This window comes from Stenella coeruleoalba (genome assembly GCF_951394435.1).
Source record: "Stenella coeruleoalba genome assembly, chromosome: 7".
Classification (NCBI taxonomy): domain Eukaryota; kingdom Metazoa; phylum Chordata; class Mammalia; order Artiodactyla; family Delphinidae; genus Stenella; species Stenella coeruleoalba.
In genome coordinates this window covers 19,943,220-19,966,058 of record NC_137153.1, presented here as the reverse complement: position 1 = coordinate 19,966,058, position 22,839 = coordinate 19,943,220, and the positions used below count along the sequence as shown (strand labels likewise).

Genomic DNA, 22,839 nt, shown 5'->3' with positions numbered 1-22,839 from the left:
TATATTCAAAGGGTGAAAAGAAAAGAAAAGGGAAAAACCCTCACATTTTGAATAGACTGTCACAGATGGATTAGACCCCCCTATACTATGTTAATGAGGAAACAAAGAAGACCAATTTGGTAAACCTAATTTCAGAAGATGTTTATCTCTGGCAAATATGTACAGTGTGCATTTTAAGTCTTCTTATACCACGTGTTTTTTTCTTTATCAGGGTGACCTTCATACTTGTGCAATTTTTTTCCCCTCAGCCTTAATTTCTAAGTGATAAATTACAGTGTGAAAGGTTTCAGCACTTGTTTGCTGTTTATCTCCCATGCCCGTTGGTGAAGACAAGAAATCAATGATTGATTATTTATTGAATACCTATTGTGTGCCTCGCTTTTCTGGGTAAGGTGAAGGTTAGCTATTAAAAGTTCAATGTGATTTCTTCTTAAGGGTCTTCCAGAGTAGTTGGGCGTGGTCTGTACCTATCCACCGAGTGACAATAAGTGCATTTAGGTTGCAGGCTTACAGTGAACTCATCAGAGAACAACGAAGGGTTGATGACAATGGTTTGAACACGTTACTGTTTCGGGATGTGGCACAGTGTTTTGCAGCTTTTGACTTTTATAAGATCAGTTCTAGGAGAGACAAACCATTTGCTGTCACTTTCAAATGACAGCTACTTAATTGATTACTTAATTGATTCCTCCTCCCTCAGCTCTGTCCTCTGATTTATGCACATGGGAAGGAGGTACCTGCTACCCATATTTCACTATGAGTCAACTGGGAGAACTTAATCCAAGAAGTCACTTTGTTTCAAGTGATCAGACAATCAAAGTAGAAGTTCCTAATAATGTGACTTATACTGAAAGCTGAGTGATGTGAAATACACTGGGTGAGGGCCACACCCAATGAGTGATTGTATAGCATGCTGGCTGTGTAATACCCTCATCTTCAACTAGTTGTGGTGGTAATTCTAATGTCCTAAAGGAAGCAGAAAAATGCCTTGAGATAAGGAAGAAATCATCTAAAAAATGGCAGATCAGAGGGCAGAAGTGGAAAGTGACCGCCTTTCTAATGATGGCAGGGAATTAAAACTCAAGTTTGAAAGGCAGAGTTTCACTGGTCTGAATAACACATCTCTTTTCCTGCCCATTTAGAAGCTTGGATATTTGATCATCAGAGCTGCTTGTTTGAACGCTCTCTGAATTGAATAGAAATTCTAAATTGTAGACCTAGGGCACGTGGAGGGGGAGATTTGAAGAGGAAATGCCCAACCAATACCCCAGGCAGCTGTAGCCTCTGCAAACCCACATTTGCTTTAGGTATCCAGTTACTAGTAACAGAGTGATTCTGGCTTGGTTTTTCGGCAGCCTTCCCTGGATTTTCATTTTCAATGTTGCCTTATCACATAACGGCTGTTCCTGTGGGATTTTTTTCATTCACGACTAAGAGCTTTTACCAGGATTGGTACATTTACCAGCATCAGTGTTTGAAGATTTCATGTCTATACAAGAGAGAAAAGGAATTTGGGGTTGTGTATCTATCTATATCTATGTATATAGTAATGCTTATTTCCAAAAGCATGGTTGAACCCACCACTTTGACTGAATTGAGTAGCCATTACTTAGTTTTCAGCTAAGGAGCAGGGTAACTACCAGCATTCCAGGGCATTCCTATCTGAAGTCCTGGAACAGAGAGAGGTGGAGAACTAGAGTGAGTGGATTCTGGGTTCCCTGACTCAAGCCTCCCTCCTCCCCTGAATCTGTACTTACATGTGTCGTTACTGTATGGCCAGAAGTGGCTTTGTCCCCCTGTCACTCTAGAGGTCCTGCTGTTCTTCTAGCAAGGCTTTGGGAAGGGAGGGTGCAGGCTTCCTTAGTTCAGACGCCACATGGCTTGTGGGAGATGAGGGGAGGTTGACCACCTGCATTTGCATTTGCAGGTGTGAACAGGTTGGCACCAGAAAGCAATGGGTGTGGCTTGGGCTGGGTGGGTAGATTGTGGTGAAAGGAAAGAGCCGGTGTAGTGAATGTGAATGAGGAAGCCTATCTCATTACTCTCTTCTTCCTTTGTGTCCTTGGGGACGTTCACCTTGGGCTGCAGTGAGATTAAGTTGATCACTACCCGTGAAGGACTCTGAGCCTTTTAGAATAGAGAGCAGCATGGTTGGCCTAATTCTCCTTGCTGGTGGCCAGGGGTCCCTCGGCCTCCCCTCTTCTTCCTAGGAATTCCCTCCATTCCACCTCGGACACAGTTTAGCCAGAACCAGCTGTGCAGCCAGGGATACTGGATCGTGAGCATCCCTTCCAAAGGGGTTCCCAGGCTCTTTTCCCAGCAGCAAACAAGCTGCATAGACTAGAGTGTCTGGGGAGTGATTCTCCACTTCCCTAGGGCAGGTGCCAGTGAGTGAACTCTACAAGAGGGCTGCTGAACTTGACAAAATCCCCAAGTCTGTAACATGTTTTCTGATAGTCCCTTCCATTCCGTGCCCCCATCCCTTCTCCCCAGGTTGATTATCTTCCCAGCCCTAGATGCCTAGTGATTCTGCTGCCCTCTTACTGTTCAATGCCACTCCTACACCATCCTGATGATGATGCTTTTTAGAAAAAGCATCTTTCTTTCTCCAAAAGCAACGAGTTCTGAAATCACTCTTCTCCTCTCCCCCCCCCCCCACCGCCACACCTTCTCCCATTCAAAAATCTCTTCTTGGGACTTCTCTGGTGGTCCAGTGGTTAAGACTTCGCTTTCCAAAGCAGGAGGTGTGGGTTCAATCCCTGGTCAGGGAGCTAAGATCCCACATGCCTTGCGGCCAAAATACCAAAACATAAAACAGAAGCAATATTGTAACAAACTTAATAAAGACTTTAAAAATGGTCCACATCAAAAAAAAAACAAACATCTCTTCCTCATGTTAATCTTAGCTAGAGAGAAACCCCAATGATTGAAGGCATCCATCTCTTATGTGAGTAACTGATACACAAGTTGTCCCCAGAGATACTTGTTTGATAATAGACTAGCCTGTTCAGCAAAATAGATGTCTAGTTAGCGGGATGTGTGGTAGAGATTTGGCTAGGAGCCTAGAACAAGGGCATTAATTTGATATTTTAGAGGCCACATCATCTCAAAAGGGGAGAAACAAATATGAACATTCGTGTGTCCAGGATTCCAAAATACCGAGGACCCATCTGGGTTCGAAGGAGGAGGGGTACTTGGGGAGGAGAAGGAAATCGTGATGATCCATAATTATTGGTTACTCTTGATTTCCCAAATGATCATATAATTAGTTACATTTTAAAAGGTAATTGTGGTGAAATACACATAGCATAAAATTTACCTTCTCAACCATTTTAAAGAGTACAGTTCAGTCATGTTAAATATATTCATACTGTCATGCAGCCAATCTCCAGCACTTTTGAATCTTGCAAAACTGAAACTCTGTGCCCATTAACTCCCTATTCCCATCCCCCCAGCCCCTGTCAACCAGCCTTCTACTTTCTGTCGCTATGAATTTGACTCTTCCAGGTACTTCACGTACGTGGAATCATAGAGTTTGTCTTTTTGTGATTGGCTTATTTCACTTAGCATCATGTCCTCAGGGTTCACCCACGTGGTGCCTGTGACAAGATTTCTTTCTTTTTCATGGCTGAATAATATTCCTAAAATCAGTTAAATTTTAACAAGTTCTTGATGATTGGAAAATTGGTAACTCAATTAATTGATCTGCAATGATCTCATTGTGAGAGGAAGTGAGAAGAGTTACAGTTGGGATGAGATAGACTCACCCAGCCTGGGGCCCAAGGCCTGAGTGGAAGAAAACTCCTACCAGCTGAACAGCCTCTTCCATTTTCCTTCCCTTGTAGCTTGAGGGTGGAGAGGAGAATTGCTGTTATTGGACCTCCAGTGACAACATCTGGCCATGACCTCTTGAACATTGCATGGTTCACAAACTTGTGGACCATGGAAATCAGGCACGGGCTGGGCATATTCCCACCCTTGGTAAAGACAAGCTAAGTATTCTTATGGGTCCTGTGGTGACAGTGCTCCTCTCTACTTCTTTGAGAAAGAAGGCAGAGTCAAAATTCATCATGGATTCACATGTGTACTACCATTGAATGTCTGGGCTTGAAAGAAACCTAATGATCACCTCACTTTAGAGGTGGAGAAGTCGATGCCCAGAATGACAGTGCTTCACCCTGTGGAACTCAGGTGACAGTCCCACGACTAGGACTGTCCCTCTCACTGCCCAGTCCCACTGCAGTCCTACACCAGTAAAACCTTGTTATTTACGTAGCACTGTATAACCCTAGAATGTATTTGTGGGAAGAGCTGAGCTTCACGTTCTACTACTCCACCATCTTGATTGCTCCCTAGAATGTACATTTACGTTCTAGATCCTGTATTTTAGAATGTGTAGGATATATTATTTTAAAACTTGTCCCCAAACCTTCTGATATAGGCATTATTCCCTTTCTGTAAATAAGGACACTGAGAGGTAGTGACATTTCCTGACCTATTCCAAGGTCTTGTTATTTAGTAAGTGCTGGAACTAGGATTTGAACCAAGGTTTCCTGACTCAGTCCCTTACTTCTTCTTGCAAGACACCATTGTATGACTCAGTTCCACTGCAGGAATAGTTAGTGAACTCAAAAGTACAATTTAGTTTTGTAGGCAAAATATTTCATATCCCATTAAACTTTATGTATTCTATGGGGTATGCCCTGTGTTAAATGCTTTATATGCATTATATTTTTAAAAAAATTTTATTGCAGTATAGTTGATTTACAATGTTGTGTTAGTTTCAGGTGTACAGCAAAGTGAATCATTTATACATATACATATATCCTCTCTTTTTAAAAAATTTGTATTGGAGTATAGGTGCTTTACAATGTTGTGTTAGTTTCTGCTGTACAGCAAAGTGAATCAGCTATACGTATACATATATCCCCACTTTTTTGGATTTCCTTCCCATTTAGGTCACCACAGAGCACTGAGTAGAGTTCCCTGTGCTATACGGTAGGTTCTCATTAGTTATCCATTTTATACATAGTATCAATAGTGTATATACGTCAATCCCAATCTCTCAATTCATCCCACCACCCCACCTTTCCCCCTTGGTATCTTATCTTATTTATGCTAAGACAACTCTATTAAGCAGGTACTACTGTTATCCATATTTTGTAAAAGGAATATCTGAAGGTAAAAGAAACTTGCAAAGCAACTTGCTAACTAAAAGCCAGAGGCAGTATCTGAACCCAGGTCTACGTGACTAAAGAGCATCTTAATCATTGTGAGGTACTGAATTGCTTTCTGCATTAATTATTCTTTTCTCATTTTATCTCCAAAGAATTAACTATTGTAAAAATAGTTCTGAGTAGGTTCTGAATCTACTTTTTTTGTTTCCGTTTTGCAATGTATTCTTTGAAGCCATTTATGAAAGAGACCTTTGATCTGTCTTTATGGATGTGCCCTACACTGCTGATATTCTGTCCATCATTTTTTTCAACACAAGACATGGCTTCAAATATCACTGGGACAGAGGCCAACCCTGACAGTATGAATGACATGCTTTTCTAAGATTAGAGCAATGTGATGACAATGTGATTTTCCCACTTGACGTAAATCATGAACTACAAACAAATAATGAGGGAGTCAGTAAAAACACTGGCAGGTGTTTTGAGGGACACTTGAGTTGGGTTGGTTGCAGCCCATGGCCAAGGCTGGTAACTTAGGCCAAGAGCTGCAAACAAATAGTGCCTTGAAGGGAAAACACCTGGTCTTGAAAGTGGCTTGGGGCTTGCTTTTGAGACATACAGACAGCTTGCCTGGGCCCTGATTCCAAGGCAGCTCCCTTGTGGAAAGAATTCTGGGCTAGGAGTCAGGAAGCTCAGCTTCTAGTCCTGGCTTTGTCTTCACAAGCTGTGTTACCTGCAGTCACCTGCCTGGGGCTGTCATTGGGCCAGGCCTTAATCTCCTTCTCCCATTTCCACTAAAGGCTCTGAAAGAAAGCTGTGCTATCCCTGGTTGTTCTTTGTTTGTTTGTTTGTTTGTTTTATAGAGGTAAAATTCATGTAATAAAATTCTCATTTTCACCATTTTAAAGTCTACAATTCAATAGCTTTTAGTACATTCACAATCTTATGCAATCATCACTACTAATCCCAGAGCATTTGCATCACTCCAAAAAGAAATCCTGTATCTCTTAAGCTGTCCCTTCCCAATCCTCCATCATCCCAGCCTGTGGCAACCAACCATCTACTTTCTGTCTCCATGGGTTTACCTGTTTTGGACACTTCACATACATGGAATCATACAGTATGGCCTTTTGTGTCTGGCTTCTTTCACTTAGTGTAGTGTTTGCAAGGTTCATCCACATTGTAGCATGGATCGGCACTTCATTCCGAACAGTATTCCATTGTATAGACCACATTTCATTTATCCATTCACAAGTTGATCGATACTTGGGTTGTTTCCACTTTTTGGCCATAATGAATAATACTGGCATGAATATTCTTTTAAGTTTGTGTTTGAACATATGTTGTTGGTTCTCTTGGGTGTATACCTAGGAGTGGGATAGTTAAGCCGTATGGTAATTCTATGTCTAACTTTTTGAGGGACTGCCAAACTGTTTTCCACAACGGCTGCACCATTTTACATTCCCACCAAAAGCATGTAAGGGCTTCAATTTCTGCATGTCCTGCACAATGCTTGTTATTTGCTGATTATAGCCATCCTAGTGGGTATAAAATGGTATGCCATTGTGGTTTTGATTTGCATTTCCCTAATGAATAATGACTTTGAACATCTTTTCATGTGCTTATTGGTCATCTGTATAGCCTTGGAGAAATGTCTATTCAAATCCTTTGCCCATTTTTAAATTGAGTTGTTTGTCTTTTTGTCATTGAGATTTAGGAGTACTTTATATACTCTAGATACTAGCCCCTTATCAGATAAAAGGTTTGCAAATATTTTCTCTCATTCTGTGGGTGTCTATTCATTTTTGATAGTGTCCTTTGATGCACAGAAGCTTTTAATTTTAAGTCCAATTTATCTGTCTTTTCTTTTGTTGCTCATGCTTTTGATGTTATATTGTCCCTGGCTGTTGTCAAAACTGCTGGATCAAATGAAATCTGGCAAAGAACTTCCAGGACCTTGTATCCTAGAACCGTATTCATGTAACTAAATTCTGTTGTTTTCTGGGAGCTTTGAAATTCATTTAGAATCGCACTTGCAACAGCACAGTATCCTTGAGTACTTTGTGTACTGCCTAAGTCTGATCTTTCTGTCTCACAATCCTGTTCATATAAAGAAAATGCTTTCGTGTGTGTGTATTCGCACATATATGTGTTTTTATGTGTAAATATATTTATATATTTTTTTAATGAAGTAGAAAATTTGTTTTCCAAACCAGTGATTTGGGAGTGGTAGGGATGGTATTAGGAGGGCAGTGACTAACAAGCTGAATTTAGGAAAAATAACTTTGAGAAACTAATTGAATTCACTTTTTATTTTGTTCTATTTTTTAGAAATAACATGACAAAGTACGATGTTTATTGTGATTACTCTGATACGCAATTTAAAAAAAAAGAAATCATTGATAATCTTATTAGCTAGAAATAACCACTGATAGCATTTTGTATATTATACAGTCTTTATACTCCTACCAAAAGTGAGTGAGAAATACTGTTTTTCAGCATCCCTGACACCACTGGGTATTATAGTTCCTATAGATATTTCTCAAATTTATAGGTGACAAGTGTTATCCTGCGTTTTGCAGACTTTCCTATTAACATATTCATATTTTAAACACTGATATGTAAAAAATCATATATTAAAATGGATACATTTTAAAATCACTTGTTACACGTTTTTTCCTAGTTTGCACCTCATTTTTTTGACCTTTATTTTTTGACATCCAAATTTAAATTTTACGTAGTTCAGTCAGTTCATCTTTTCTGACATGTTTTTTTTTAACTTTCAAGATTTATTTACTTGTATTTTCTTTTAAAACCTTTTTGGGTTTTGTGTTTATTTACATTTAAATCTGACAATTAATTTTTGTCTATAACTTAATTCTCCAAATAGCCAGTTTTCCTAATGGCATTTATTGAAGAATTAGTATTTCTTTGCTTATTTTTTATATACTCAACTTCTTATGTATGTCTGCATGGTTTTTGTCTTCCTGCTCTGTTTCATTGGTTTGCCTTACTAATTTCGTAGTGATTCGTAGTGATTCAATACTACTTCAGTTACCGTAACTTTTTTTAAATTGAGGTGTAGTTGAGTTACAATATTATATTAGTTTCAGGTGTACAACACAGTGATTAAAAATTTTTATAGATTATACTCCATTTCTGATTATTATAAAATATTGGCTTTTTTCCCTCTGCTGTACTGTAACTTTTTCATATCTTAATTTTCTTCATATTTTTCCATCATTCAACTGCATTTCTCATGAAAGATATTTTCAGTGGCAGAAACCTGATATGATTTTTACCACAATTATATTCAATTTATATATTGAATTATAAGAAATATTTATTTTTAAGATGGTAAGTCTTTCTACCTCAGTTTATATCATGTCTTGCCATTTTCTCCTGAAACTTTGCTTTATTCCTCTGAAATTTTTTGTTACATTTATTCCAAGATGTTTAGTAGTTTACATTCTGGATGACTCTTGAGTTTTAAATTAATTTATAACGATTGCTTTATTGAACTCAGTTCGCATTCTAATAGTTTTCAATTCATTCTTTTGGGACAGTTTAATTATCTAATATTAATTTTATACCTTTTTTCTAATGCCTTTGTTTATTATTTCTCTTCCTGGTCTGATTACCTTGCATGGACTCCTAGAACTATGTTGAATAATGGTGGGGTTTTTTTAGGGTTCCCTATTTGATCTCTGACTTTAATGAGAATTGAATGAGTTGGGTTTATTACTTGCTGCAATGAGAGAGACCACACACCATAGGGAACCATGGGGCATCTGTAGGAGGGCATTGGAGAGAGATCTGGGCTTTGGTGTGGTGTTTTGGTGAGGGCCCAAGGAAGCGAGCATTCCCTCTGGACTGGGTGCTGTCATAAGGGGGTGACACTTCTGTGATTACGTATCTCAATAACTCTCATCTCTAAGGGCAGATTAGACTGAAGCTGTGGTTGGTAACTAAGCAGTGGGCACCCATATTAATTCGGATGGGGGATTTTGTTTGGTATTTTGTGACTTGGACAACGTTCATATTTTATCAGGTGTGATTTTCTGGAGGGGTCTCGTCTTTATTTTATTTTATTTTATTTATTTTGTTTGTTTGTTTTTGTTTGTTTGTTTGTTTGTTTTTGTCATCTTTATTTTAATGCGTCGTGGTCACCGAGTGGCCTCCTCTGATACTGACGCTCTGTGAAATTTACATTTGACAAGAGATCGCTCAGGCCTTGCTGGGAGTGCCAGGCCATCTCTTGACAAGTATTTTCTGTTTCTTAACATACTGTTAACATCAGGGCTTGGTGTGATAGAGTCTATTCTGTAGTGTTTTATGTCTGTTTATATTGGAGAGATATCTTCCTGTCCTCCACTGAAGGTGCCAAAAAGAGTTTCCTCAACTACCCCCCTCCCTCCCCCCAGGAGGTCGTATCTCTCGTTCCTTGTTCTGCCGTAATTTTTCATAAGCTTGATATTTTTTCCTTGGTCTTTATCTTCAATTCAGGTGAGGTCCCTTCAGAATTCATGTTTCTAGCAGATGAGTGTGTGTGAACAGCCTTTGGCCTCATTCCCCGACTGTGTGTACCAGTTGAATCTTTATTAAGCTTAGAGTTTGAAGATTGATTCAAACACTAACTTCTTGTCCAATTCCCATTTTCTGGTGCCGAAGTTGCAGACTTTGGCTTTCGCTCTTCTGTTAAATTTCAAAAACAATTTTGGGGAACAACTTAATGGCTGCCAAATTTTTATGTTGCCAATATAGGGACACCAAAAAAAAAAAAAAGCCCAGCAGAACTCTGTAGTATCATCTTACAAAATGAAGAACATTTTTGCACTAAAACTAATAAAGAGAAAAATAACTCTCGAATTTAAACATATGCATAAATTGGGCTTTATGAAAAATTATATGTATTGTCCTTATTCTTCTCATTTTGACTTAGATTTGTGAACACCTTGCCCCAGGCAGCCTGGTATTGGCTGCCAGGCCAGCGTTGGTTGAGGTGGCATTTCTCTTTTTAAAAAAATATATTTATTTTATATTGGAATAGAATGGATTGTGTTAGTTTCAGGTGTACAGCAAAGCGATTCAGTTATACATATACATGTATCTATTGTTTTCCAAATTCTTTTCTCATGCAGGTTATTGTAGTATATTGAGCAGATCCCTGTGCTATACAGTAGGACCTTGTTGGTTATCTATCTTAAATATAGCAGTGTGTACATGTCACTCCCAAACTGTCCATCTATCCCTCCCCCCAACCCTCCCCCCCTCGGTAAGGTGGCACCCCTCTTACCTGTCTGGCCTTTCCCGCACAGTCTCTTTCCAGAAGTTTCTCACCTCTGTGGGTTAAAAGAGACATGACCTTTCCCAGGCCAGCATCGGCAATTGCTTTAAAATGCACCTGGGATTTGTTTCAATAATGTATGGGAAGACATACGGACTTGGAAATGACTGCCATGAAGGAAGAAGTCTTTATTCTCACAGATTCTTAGAAGCAGGAGACAGAGCATTCATGCAGGGCTACCTGGGAAAGCACCAGAGCCAGTCAGGAGGCAGTGGGAGTGAGGGGAGGACAGGGGTAAGAGCCATTATTCTGATTTCTGGGAAGGAACAGGCAAGGCAGGGTAAACAGGATTGGCTAAGTTTGGATAATTTTAGTGGGTCCTGGGACATAGGGGCTGTCTCTAGTTGTCTGATACCTGATTAGGAAAGGTGACGTGGCCCTGAGTTTAAGAGCTTCAGAAAGGTGGCAGGTGGGGTTTTGCATTCTGGATTGATTGGTTTGCATATGAAAGGTGCACTCCCAGAAAAGTCTAGGAATCTAGGAACTGGCTAGCCCTGGGAGGAGCAGTCTCTCCAGGGTCAACTAGGCCCCAGATGTCCAAGGACTAGAAATACAGAACATAAAAAGGCATGATTAATGTAATAATACTAGCTGGCAATAGTAGACCTAAGATTATTACAAGATTCTGGCCTTACGTATGTGTCTGTCGGTCTTAGATTTATAGAATTATTGGGTGCTTCTGTATTTGTATGGTCTTCATTATTTTAGTTGGAATGTTCTATCCGGGGTTTCTGACCTAAGGCCTTTTTTTTTCTACTTTTTTTGGCCTGCGTTGAGTCTTTGTTGCTGCGTGCAGCCTTCTCATTGTGGTGGCGTCTCTTGTTGAGGAGCACGGGCTCTAGGTGTGTGGGTTTCAGTAGTTGTGGCTCACGGACTCAGTAGTTGTGGTTTGTGGGCTCTAGAGTGCAGGCTCAGTAGTTGTGGCACATGGGCTTAGTTGCTTGGCGGCATGTGGGATCTTCCCAGACCAGGGATTGAACCCGTGTCCCCTGCGTTGGCAGGCGGATTCTTAACCACTGTGCCACCAGGGAAGTCCCCTAATGCCTTTTTAAGTCTAGAAATCCATAATCTGACTTTTAGTTCTTTAAAAAAACTTTTTTTTATTGAAGTATAGTTGATTTACAATGTTGTGTTAATTTCTCCGGTACAGCAAAGTGATTCAATTATATGTATGTGTATATATATATATATATATATATATACATACATTCTTTTTCATATTCCATAATCTGACTTTTAAAAACCTGACGCATGTTCAGAGTTATAAGACACCGTCACTAAAAGCAATAGAGCCAAAACCTGTCCATCACATTGCTGGGCTTTTAATTTATAAATGAACTACATTTCTTACAGGGCATATGATGATGCCAAAATTGGTAGTGAAGATGACTAGAAAAAAAATTAACTGCAAAAAGCTATTATCTACAGCTCTGTTCACGAAATACCCTCCAACTGCAGTGACAGAATTAGCAAAAACAGGATTTCTGGGAAGGATCAGCGTTACCTCCTGACCATAAATCATTCAGTGAGCATGCTGATCACTGCACTGTGGTCCTTAACTTAACAGTAATACACCAGCAGAAGTATATCTTTAAAACGTTAGGGAATTCCCAGGCTCTCCAGTGGTTCAGACTCCACGCTTTCACTGCTGAGGGCCTGGGTTCGAGCCCTGGTCGGGGAATTAAGATCCCGAAAGCCACGTGGCATGGCCAAAAAAAAAAAAAAAAGTTATTCTTGATATAACCTTCTACTGATCTGCAGCGTTTTTGGTCATATCCTGATTAGGTGAGGACTCTGAAATTATCATGCAGGATTCAGGAATTAAGTCCTGCGTGGAATTATCTAAGTTTGGAGCCAGATAAAGCAAGGCAGAGACATTTTACGAACTTCTTGGGCCCAGTAGGACTCTAGATTGCTTTTAGAACACTTAAGTATTTGACATTATCACCAGCTGGTTCTGTTTCTTTCCTTTTGGCCATTTAGTTAGGTAAGAAGATGTACTTCTGTGAGCAAACCAGTCTGGTGTTGTGTTTCACACTCAATTCTTAAGGTTTCCTTGAATGTCACTGGAGAATGTAGTATGCAGAAGGTTAGGAGAGTTTTCCATGTTATGGGGAGTTTTTGATTATACCAGATGATGGCTTTGAGCAAATCACCTATTCCTTTAGACCTACTTCCTCATTTGAAAAGTGGACATCAACATAGTGACCCTATGGGGTTACTGGGATGACTGAGTGGAATATTGTATGTAAAATGCTTGGCCTGTGTAGGGACTCTGCAACCTTACGTGTTATTGTAAAATGAGTCTGAGATGGATGTGTGTATAAATACTTACAGCACCATTTGATGAGGTCTGTAGCAAAAGTATGGAGGCATTACTTGGAGCACCATGGTGGGAAGAGTTTATTTTCATTTAACTGATGGCCACAAACTGCAAATGGACATTCAACCCTTTTGAGTACAAAGACAAATGCTCTACGTCTTCTTCTCTCCATTCCAACCTTACACACTCTTTCCTTCTGCCTCCTCTCAGTGGATGACTCCACTCTATTTACTGGGAGTTAGTGAGAGGAGCAGATCTTCAGGGAGGAACCCACTTATTTTCTCACCTTCCACCACTGGGACTGACTTCCCTTCCCCTCAGCTCACAGCAGAAGGAAGGTCCCTACTCTGCCCATGGCCATCTGCTCACATATGCCCTGAATACCATCGCTTACCCCCTCTGGAAACTGTCTACCCCTATTGCCATCTACCGGCTCATTTCCATCAGCACACAAACATCCTTTAACACCTCCATTATAAAACAACAGAAGTAAAACTCATGAAATCCTCTCTTGACCCCATAATCCTCTCCAGATCCTGCGATTTTTCTACTCTTTTCTTAGCAAACTTTTCTAAAGTCTAATTTATATTTGCTGTTTCTGTTTCTTCCTCTCCCATTCACTGTTGTTAAAAAATGAACTTTATATATATACCAACAGGAATATATTATTAAGCATAGAGATAAGGCTAAAACCCACTTTGACCATTCTCCCCATCCTGGTCCCCTCCCCTGACCAGAAGTAACCAAGGTTTATCCATTCCTTCGTATCCTTCCAGCCCCTTTCCTACGTATTTACATGTGCGTGTATCCTTGGAGAAAGTGTGTAGTAGTATTTGTGTGCACGCGTGTGTGTGTGTGTTTTACATAAAAGATACCACTCTATATTGGCAGCCTGTTCCTTTTTTCTCTCTGTGTTTCAGAGGTCTTTGTTCATGTATATAAATTATGTTATTTCCCATAAACTCACATTCTTTAAACTGCTGATGCCAATAATGATTGCTAATATTTATCGTGTGCTGACCATGTCCTAAGCACTATTGTAATTGTTTTACATGGGGTTACCTATTTAGGGCTTTCAGTGACGCTGGGGAGCAGGTATTATTGTCTCCATTTTAATGAGGAAATTGAGGCAGAAAACAACGAAGTAATTTGCTTAAGGTTATGCTTGCTCAGTAAGTGATGATGTCAGGATATAAAATCAGGCATATGGCTCCAGAGTCTGTGCTCCTAATCACGACATTGTTCTAGAGTATGCATGTCATGGCATATTGAGCCGTTTTTCTGTTGTTTCCAGTTTTTATTGAGAATAAGCAATGCTTCAGGGGGCATCCTGCACGTGCTTGTTTGTTTGTGGGGGATTGTGAGTGTTTCTCTGTGGTAAACCCTGGATAGTGTAACTTCTGGGTCCCAGGTAAGCACATCTAACATTATTATAGATACTGTCAAATCACCCTTGAAAGGGACTGTCCTTTTCACACTCCCATCAGCCATATAAGAGCATACCTGTTTCCCCATGATCTCACCGACCCCTGATACCAAATTTTACAAATTTGCCAGTGACATAGGTTAAAAATTGTATCTCAGGGCTTCCCTGGTGGCGCAGTGGTTGAGAGTCCGCCTGCCGATGCAGGGGACGCGGGTTCGTGCCCCGGTCCGGGAAGATCCCACATGCCGCGGAGCGGCTGGGCCCGGGAGCCATGGCCGCTGAGCCTGCGCGTCCGGAGCCTGTGCTGCGCAACGGGAAAGGCCACAACAGTGAGAGGCCCGCGTACCGCAAAAAAAAAAAAAAAAATTGTATCTCATAATTTTCACTTGCTTTTGTCTGAGTGCTAGTGGATGGAGCACATTTTCATATAGTTACTGGTCATGTATAGAGTTTCTTTTGTGAACTGCCTTGTTTATAATCTTTACCCATTTTTCTGTGGGAATATGTGTCTTTTTCTTTTGGGTTTCTAAGAGTTGTTCATGTATTGGGGATACCACAACTCACCCTTCAACCCACTCCCATATGACTTCTACACCTGCTGAAACTCGTCAAGAGCATAACGTTTTCCATGGAGTAGATTCAATGGACCCTTTCCTGTCATTATCTTACCCTATAACCCAGTGGTTTATGAGGGTGCCCATGGTAGTGTGTTTGAGGACAATTTGGGCAAGTAGAGGGAAAAACGTGACCAGTAGATGGCAGTAGCACACAATGAGCTTTTGCGGGCGGAACTTTGACAAGTGGCTAGAAAGGGGAAGTCCCTCCCAGCAGGAGCCCTTCCCGGGACAGAGGTGTGGCCTGCCACCTGAAGGGAAAAAGGGCGAGGGAACTCGTAGGGAGAGAGGGGCGTCATACACGGTGCGGGTAGGAGTTTATGATTCTAGGTAATGTTGCTCAGTGGCACAGTGTGTGTCTGCATCAAAGCCTCAGAAGGGCGGTACCACTTTGGAGTCTTTTATAGACACAAGGTTTTCAAAATCTATTGCTAGCAGATGTTGGGTGAGGTTTTTCAGGATATGCAAAGCAGGCAGGCTTCCAATGGCTAAAAATAAGCTTACTGGGGCTATATTTAAAGCTATTGGATGTATGAGAATTTGAGTTTGGTGCTGGCGGGCTTTGAGCCAACCCTCCCAGTGTACTGTGTAGAAATAAATAATATAGGGGCCAAGATATAGGGACCACCTTGAACCCATTTATTTAATACTCTCTTATTTGAGGCACTCTTCTGATTTCTCTGTTGCTACACTCTCCTGGTTTTCCTCCTAATCACTAGCCTCCCTCTCAGTCCTCTTTGCTGACTCACACTCTTCTATCTGTCCTCTAAATCAGCCCTTCTCAAGCACTGATGATTTTACATTCTTAAAAGGTGCGCTTATGTTCTTAAAAATTATTATTATTATTATTTTGGCTGTGTTAGGTCTTCATTGCTGTGTGTGGGCTTTCTCTAGTTGCGGCGAGCAGGGGCTACTCTTCATTGGGTGTATGGGCTTCTCATTGTGGTGGCTTCTCCTGTTGCAGAGCGCGGGCTTCAGTAGTTGCAGCACGTGGGCTCAGTAGTTGTGGTGCACAGGCTTAGTTGCTCCGTGGCATGTGGGATCTTCCCGGCCCAGGGATAGAACCCATGTCTCCTGCATTGGCAGGCGGATTCTTAACCACTGCGCCACCAGGGAAGTCCCCTTAAAAATTATTGATGACCCTAAAGAACGTTTGTTTATGTAGATTGTAGCTCTCTATATTTACCATGTTCGAAATTAAAGCTGGGGATTTAAAAACATTTATTAATTCATTTAAAAATAGCAATAATAAACTCATCAGTTAGCATAAATAACATGTTTTACATGAAACAAGTGACTCAAAGAACCTTCTGATATGTCAGTTTCATTTTCTTCATCATCTTTAAATGTAGACAATATGGCTATGTGGTTAGAAATTGAGTCATCTAATCTTTTTTTAGAGCTAACAACCCATCTGTAAATATAATAAAAGTATTATAAATAAACATTCTTTTATTTTAGAATAAAATAGTATTCTAAATAATAACAGTTTGAGATAAAATTTAGAAAATAGTTAAAAAAATTTTAAACATTATTGCAAAACAAGCAATGAAGTGTACTTAGTTCTAGTTGTTTCCACATAGGCTCAAGAAAACTTTGGGATTTCAAAATAACTCTTTATAGAAGGATGATGAGACTACAGAGATTACAGCACGCATAACTTGTGATAGCTTCGGAGTAGAAGCCCTGAGAAGAGAGTTAATCTCTGAAAACACACAAATTTATAATGTAAACCTGCTACTATATAAAATTCTGCGTGTGATTATCCCGTTTTTTCCTGCACCATTTTTTGAAGAAATTATTCTTACCCTATTGAGTATTCTTGGCTCCCTTGTCAAGTATTAGTTGATCATATATCTGAGGATTTATTTCCAGGCTCTAGATTCTGTTCCACTGGTCTGTTTTTAATGCCAGCACCATACTGTTTTGATTACTATAACTTTGTAATATAGTTTGAAGTCAGGAAGTGTGATACCTCCAGCTTTGTTCTTCTTTCCCAGGATTGGTTTGGACATTTGGGGTCTTTTGTCATTCCATACGAATTTTAGAATTTTTTTTCTATTTATGTGAAAAATACCATTGGAATTTTCATAGGTATTACATTGAATCTGTAGATGGCTTTGGGTAGTATGGACATTTTATTTGTTTTAATTTTTTATTAAAATTTTTTTTAATATGGACATTTTAACAATATTAATTCTTCCAATCCGTGAACACAGGATATCTTTCCATTTGTATCTTCTTCAATTTCTTTCACCAAAGTCATACAGTTTTTAGTGTACAGATCTTTCATCTCCTTGGTTAAATTTATTCCTAAGTATTTTATTGAATGGAATTGTTTTCTTTATTTCTTTTTCAGATAATTCTTTGTTGGTGTACAGAAATACAACTAATTTTTGTATGTTGATGTTGTATCCTGCAACTTTACTGAATTCCTTTATAAGTTATAATAGTTTTTTGGTGGAGTCTTTAGGATTTTTTAAATATAAGATCGTATCATCTACAAACAGATACAATTTTACTTGTTCTTTTCCAATTTAGAGCCTTTCATTATTTTTTTTCTTGACTAAATGCTCTGTATAGGTCTTCCAGTGCTAGGAGGTATTGAGTATGATGTTAGTTGTGGACTTGTCATAAAAGGCCTTTATTATGTTGAGGTATGGCATCCTTCTATATCTAATTTGAGAGTTTTTATCATGAAAGGATGCTGTATTTTGTCAAAAGTTTTTTCTGCATATATTGAGATGATCATATGGCTTTTAACCTTTCATTTTGTTAATGTGGTGTATCACATTGATTGAGTTACAGATGTTAAACCATCCTTGCATTCCTCAAATAAATCCCACTCGAACACGGTGTGAGATTCTTTTAATGTGTTGTTGAATTCAGTTTGTTAATATTTTTTTGAGAACTTTTGCATCTATGTTAATCAGGAATATTGGCCAGTAGTTTTCTTTTCTTATAGTGTCCTTAAATGGCTTGTTATCAGGGTAATGGTGGCCTTGTAAAATAAATTTAGGAGTGTTCTTTCCTCTTCAGTTTTTTGGAAGAGTTTGAGAAGAACTGTTAATTCTTCTTTAATTCTTCTTTAATCTCTTGAGAAGAACTGTTAATTCTTCTTTAAATGTTTGATAGAATTCACCATGGAAAACATCTGCCCTGGGCTTTCTGTTGTAGTTTTTTGTTTTTTGTTTTTTGTTTTTTTTGCGGTACACGGGCCTCTCACTGTTGTGGCCTCTCCCGTTGCGGAGCACAGGCTCCGGACGTGCAGGCTCAGCGGCCATGGCTCACGGGCCCAGCCGCTCCGCGGCATGTAGGATCCTCCCAGACCGGGGCACGAACCCGCGTCCCCTGCATCGGCAGGCGGACTCCCAACCTCTGCGCCACCAGGGAAGCCCCTCTGTTGTTGTTTTTGACTACTGATTCAATTGTCTCACTCATTGGTCTGTTCAGATTTTATATTTCTTCATGATTCAGTCTTGATAGGTTCTTTGTTTTTAGGAATTTATCCATTTTTTCTAGGTTGTTCAGTTTATTGACTTACAGTTGTTCATAGTAGTCTCTCATGATCTTTTTTTAAAAAATAAATTTATTTATTTATTTATTTATTTTTGGCTGCGTTGGGTCTTCATTGCTGCTCATGGGCACAAGCAGGGGCTACTCTTCATTGTGGTGCGCAGGCTTCTCATTATAGTGGCTTCTCTTGTTGAGGAGCATGAGCTCTAGGCGCGCAGGCTTCAGTAGTTGTGGCTCGTGGGCTCTAGAGCGCAGGCTCAGTAGTTGTGTCTCGTGGGCTGTACAGTGCAGGCTCAGTAGTTGTGGCGCACAGGCTTAGTTGCTCCGTGGCATGTGGGATCTTCCCGGACCAGGGCTCGGACCCGTGTCCCCTGCATTGGCAGGCGGATTGTTAACCACTGCGCCACCAGGGAAGTCCCTCTCATGATCTTTTGTACCTATATGGTGTCAGTTGTAATGTTTACTCTTTAATTCATGATTTTATTTGTTTGAATTGTCTCTCTTTTACACTGAGTTTCCTGAACTAAGGGTTTGTCAGTTTTGTTTATCTTTTCAAAAAACCAGGTCTTAGTTTTGTTGATTTTTCTATTGGTTTTCTGGTCTCTATTTCATTTATTTCTGCACTGATATTTGTATTTCCTTCCTTCTGCTAACTTTGGGCTTAGTTTGTTCTTCTATTTTTAGTTCCTGAAGGTATAAAGTTAGGTTGTTTATGATTTTTTTTTAATGTAGGTGTTTATCGCTATAAACTTCCCTTTTGAACTGCTTTTCTACATCCTGTAAGTTTTGGTATGCTGTGTTTCCATTTTCATTTGTTTCAAGATATTTCAAAATTTCCCTTTTAATTTCTTCTTGGAGCCATTGGTTGTTCAAGGAGTGTGTTGTTTAATTTCACATATTTATGAAGTTTACAGTTTTCCTCGGGTTATTGATTTCTAGTTTCATACCGTTGTGGTTGGAGAAGATACTTGGACATGATTTCAGTCTTTTTAATTTGTTAAGACTTTTTTGGAACTATCATATGAACTATCTTGGAGAATGTTCCAGATCTGCTTGAGAAAACTATGTATTCTTCTGCCACTGGATGGAATGTTCTATATGTGTCTGTTAGGTCTGTTTGGTCTCAAGTGTAGTTCAAATCCAACATTTTCTTGTTGCTTTTGAGTGGATGATCTATCCATTGTTGAAAGTGAGATATTGAAGTCCCCTAATATTATTGTATTCTTGTCTGTTTCTCCCTTCAGATTTGTTAGTATTGTATTTGCTTAATATATTTAGGTGCTCCAATGTTGGCTGCACATATATTTACAATTATATCCTTTTGATGACTTGATCCCTTTATCATTATATAATGACCTAGCAGGAGGGTGAAGGATTTATTAGAGGTGAGATAAGTCTGGTGGCAAAATGACTAAAAGGGATTAAGGAGCAGCAGCCAGAGGAATAGGATGAATTGCAAGCAAGAGTGGTAGCACGGTAGATAGAGCACTGATAGAGCCATCTAGAGCTGGAGGTGAGTCAATTATTTTATTCTGGGCCTCAGTATAATGAATCTACTAGCTCTGGAGCCAATAAGAAAAATAGAGACAACCCTTATTCCATAGCATCATTCGGATTAACCAAGAGGATTGTAGACATACAGCGCCTGGTATTAGCAGATGCTTAATCGATGGCCTATTATGTTAATATCAAAAAAAGTTAAGTTAGAGAAGGGAGGGAAGGAAATTTCAGAAGGTGCAGGATGGTCAATAGTGTCTAATGCAGAATAAAATAAAGTAGGATGAAGCCTGAAAGGACCCACTGGTTGTCTGTTAGTTGCTGGGTCTTTGTGGGAGCAGTCTTGGTGGAGGGTGGGTGGCAGCTGCTGTGTGCTGTGAGGTTGGGGAGAGTGGGAGTGAGGTGGTGGGGGTAGGTAAGGGGATCACATTTGGATATCCTTAAGAAAGACAGGAAGTTTGCTAGGGAGGCAGGCACAGGGAGGATCCTTGTGTGTTCGTAAGTTCATCTGATTTTTCTAAGATGGGAACCCTGATTGTATGTATTTGCGTAGTGAGAGGAAGGCCCCAGTAGGAGGGCAGGACTGATAGAGAGTGGGGAGTGGTTCCCTGATAAGGAGGGAGGGACTGGCTTCAAGCAGAGGTAAATGTGGGGATGATCACATTGCTTGGGGATGATCAGCGCTTTCTCTTGCAGCTGGGAAGAGACTATGTGAACCCAGGGATAAGGCTGAAGGTGAAGAGAGGCACTTGAGGGAATTTGTCCCTGGTGGGCTCAATTTTCAAACAAAAGGGGTGGGAAAGATGTCTTCCAAGGGCATATGAGGTCAGAGTGGACTTCAGGAGAGGAGTGAGTTTTGGAAAAAGCATTTTTTATTGAGATATAATTCACATACCATAAAAATTTTACCCCTTTAAAGAATGCAATTCAGTGGTTTAAGTTTATTCACAAATTGTGCAACCATCCACCTTCAAAACATTTTTATCATTCCCCAGAGACACCCATTAAGTAGTTACTCTCTATTTCTTCCACCCCCAGCCCCTGGAAACCATGAATTTGCTTTCTGTCTCTATTGATTTGCCTATTCTGGACCTTTCATATAAATGGAATCATACAATGTATGGCCCTTTGTGACTGGCTTCCTTCCCTTAGTTTTATGGACTTCACTTAGTTTTGTGTCTACTCAAAATTCATATGTTGAATTCCTAATCCCTACTGGAATGGTATTAGGAGGTGGAGCCTTTGAGAGGTAATTAGTTTATGAGGGTGGAGCTCTCATGATGGGATTAGTGCCCTTCTAAAAAGAGAAGGAGAGCTAGTCCTCTCTCTCTCTCTGTCTCTCTCTCTCTGTCTCTCTCTGTCTCTCTGTATCTCTGTCTCTGTCTCTGTCTCTCTCTCTCTTTTTCTCTCTTTCCCATGTGAGGGTACGATGAGTAGATTGCTATCTGTAAACCAGGAAGAGAACTCTCACCGAAACCCGACCATACTGACATCTCCTGATCTTGGACTCCAGAACTGTGAGAAATGAATGATGCTTAAGCCACCCAGTCTATGGCATTTTGGTATAGCAGCCGGAACTTGCATAATATTTTCAAAGTTCACCCACGTGTAATATGTATTAGTACTTCACTCCCTTTTTTGGGGGCTAAATGATAGTTCATTGTATGGATATAGTACTTTTTCATCAGTTGACAGGAATTTGGATTGTTTTCATTTTTTGGCTATTATGAAAAATGCTGCTATGAATATTCATGTATAAGTTTTTATATGGACATATGTTTTCAGCTCTCTTAAATATACAGCTAACAGTTGAATTCCTGGATCATATGGTAACTCTATGTTTAACTTTTTAAGGACCTGCCAAACTGTTTTCCACAGTGGCTGCACCATTTTACAATCCCACCAGCAGTATATGAGGGGTTCCAATTTTTACACATACTCGATAACACTTTTTTTAGTGGTTTTGATTATAGCTATCCTGCTGGATATGAAGTGGTATCTCACCATGCTTTTGATTTGCGTTTCCCTCATGACTAATGATGTTGAGCATCTTTCCATGTGCTTATTGGCCATTGGTATATCTTCTTTGGAGAAATATCTATTCAACTCCTTTGTCCATTTTTTAGCCAGGTTGTTTGTCTTTTTATTGTTGAGTTTAGGAGTTTTTTTATATATTCTGGATACTAGCCATTTATCAGATACATGATGTGCAAATATTTTCTCCCATTCCGTGGGTTGTCTTTTCACTTTCTGGATGGTGTCCTTTGATGCATAAAAGCTTTAAATTTTGATGAAGTCCGATTTATCTATCTTTTCTTCTGTTGCTTGAGCTTTTGGTGTCATGTCTAAGAAACCAACTTCCTAATCTGAGGGCACAAATATCTACCCCTATGTTTTCTTCTTAGAGTTTTATAGTTTTATCTCTTCCATTTAGGTCTTTGATCTGTTTTGAGTTCATTTTTGTATACGTAAATATGCATGTGGACCTCAGGGTGACCTAAGTCTGATTGACAGGAGTTTACAATCTGCTGATTGCACTTATTTCTCACCAGAAAGGAAAGAAATTCCATTAATTATATGATGAGTTTTCATGGGGCCTCCAGGTCTAAAGAGGAATTTGAATTTGAACTAGGGTCTCGGGCAGAGGAGAGGAAAGAGCAGTTGTCCGTGGTAATTAACACACCTTATATAATCCCATAGCTGTCGGATCAATTTTTTCACTCTCTGCCCGCCCACGGTAACCTTCAAAGAAGCAAGGCGGGCAAACGAGGAGAGAAAGGTCCATCCAGGAGTTTGTCACTAAGCGTGTCTGAGGCGACGTGCTCATAGGCTGTCAGGGTGGGGATATTCTGTCAGCCTTAATCCACCACTCCCGCTTTCCTGAAGGGCTTGCCTCCTTGGTGCCCATTTCACCACATCCTTCTGATCCTCTCTGGCCA

The 22,839-nt window shown here is 39.9% G+C and overlaps 1 protein-coding gene across 1 annotated transcript in view; it reads left to right on the top strand.

Annotated features, from left to right (window-relative positions):
• The window catches only part of DPYSL2 (dihydropyrimidinase like 2), a 116,027-nt gene that overhangs the window by 1,342 nt on the left and 91,846 nt on the right, over positions 1-22,839 (top strand). The window lies entirely within an intron of this gene.